We start from the raw sequence: 1,907 nt of genomic DNA on the forward strand, positions 1-1,907 counted from the left end.
TAAAAACAGAATTTTTGATGTGGAATGCTACCTAGCATAATTCTCAATGTAATTTTCTTTATTGTGGCATGAATGTTCTGATCCGAAAGATTCAAGATAAAAGTTTAATATTGACATAAAAATAATAATACTTCAAACATACTAACAAAGCAATCATGTCTTCTCAAAATAACATGGCCAAAGAAAGTTATCCCTACAAAATCATATAGTCTGGCTATGCTCTATCTTCATCACACAAAATATTTGAATCATGCACAACCCCGATGACAAGCCAAGCAATTGTTTCATACTTTTGATGTTCTCAAACTTACGAGAGTGACATCTGATAGATATGATAAGATAATTTTTGGTATTTTTATGATAAAGACTAAAAGTAAAGAAATCAAAATAAACAGCGCCAGAAATAGCTTGTTGTCGGGAGATTAATATGATGGAAGATAGACCCGGGGGCCATAGGTTTCACTAGTGGCTTCTCTCAAGAGCATAAGTATTACGGTGAAGCATGAGAGAATAATAGTTTCTATAAAACAAAACCACCACCGTGCTCTTAAACTTATAAGTGAAGCACTAGAGCAAAAACTATATAGCTCAAAAGATATAAGTGAAGCACATAGAGTATTCTAATAAATTCCGAATCATGTGTGTCTCTCTCAAAAGGTGTGTACAGTAAGGATGATTGTGGTAAACTAAAAAGAAAAGACTCAAATCATACAAGACGCTCCAGGCAAAACACATATGATGTGGTGAATAAAAATATAGCTCCAAGTAAAGTTACCGATGGACGAAGACGAAAGAGGGGATGCCTTCCGTGGCATCCCCAAGCTTTGGCTTTTTGGTGTCCTTGGATTTACCTTGGGGTGCCATGGGCATCCCCAAGCTTAGGCTCTTGCCACTCCTTGTTCCATAATCCATCAAATCTTTTACCCAAAACTTGAAAACTTCACAACACAAAACTCAACAGAAAATCTCATGAGCTCCGTTAGCGAAAGAAAACAAAACACCACTTCAAGGTACTGTAATGAACTCATTATTTATTTATATTGGTGTTAAACCTACTGTATTCCAACTTCTCTATGGTTTATAAACTATTTAACTAGCCATAGAGTCATCAAAATAAGCAAACAACACACGAAAAACGGAATATGTCAAAAACAGAACAGTCTGTAGTAATCTGTAACTAACGCAAACTTCTGGAACTCATAAAAATCTACCATAATAGTACGACCTAGATAATTTGTTTATTGATCTACTGCAATTGGAATCAGTATTTTATCACGTTCTAGTGATTTTCAACAATTCTTTTCGTGAACAGAAAGTTTCTGGAATTTTCAGCAAGATCAAATAACTATCATCCAAGAAGATCCTATAGGTTTCACTTGGCACAAACACTAATTAAAACATAAAAACAAATCTAACCAGAGGCTAGATCAAAGATTTATTCCTAAACAGAAGCAAAACACACAAAAATTTGGGTTGCCTCCCAACAAGCGCTATCGTTTAACGCCCTTAGCTAGGCATAAAAGCGAGGATAGATCTAGGTATTGACATCTTTGGTAGGAAATTCTTCAATAAGACACCTATAACCCTTAGGAGTTTCTTTCTTTATATTAATTATCAAACTTCTAGGCACGAAATCGAAAAAATCATTTGTATCAAATGGTTCCTTAATGATAGCAAAAATATTGGGATGAACACTTATTGATTTGAGATCCGCAGTTTCCTTACTAGAGGATTCACCCTTATTTTTAGGAACATACATAAGCTTGGCAATTTTGGTAGGAGGATTTGGAGTATTTTTAACGGAAGAAAAAGCAGACCCCAAGTTGGTGATAATTCCCTCAAGTTTATCGATTCTAGTAGAATCTTGATCTATTCTTTCATTAACTATGGGTTCTTTTTCCTTCAAA

Source organism: Triticum aestivum, chromosome 2D, assembly GCF_018294505.1.
Source record: "Triticum aestivum cultivar Chinese Spring chromosome 2D, IWGSC CS RefSeq v2.1, whole genome shotgun sequence".
Lineage (NCBI taxonomy): Eukaryota > Viridiplantae > Streptophyta > Magnoliopsida > Poales > Poaceae > Triticum > Triticum aestivum.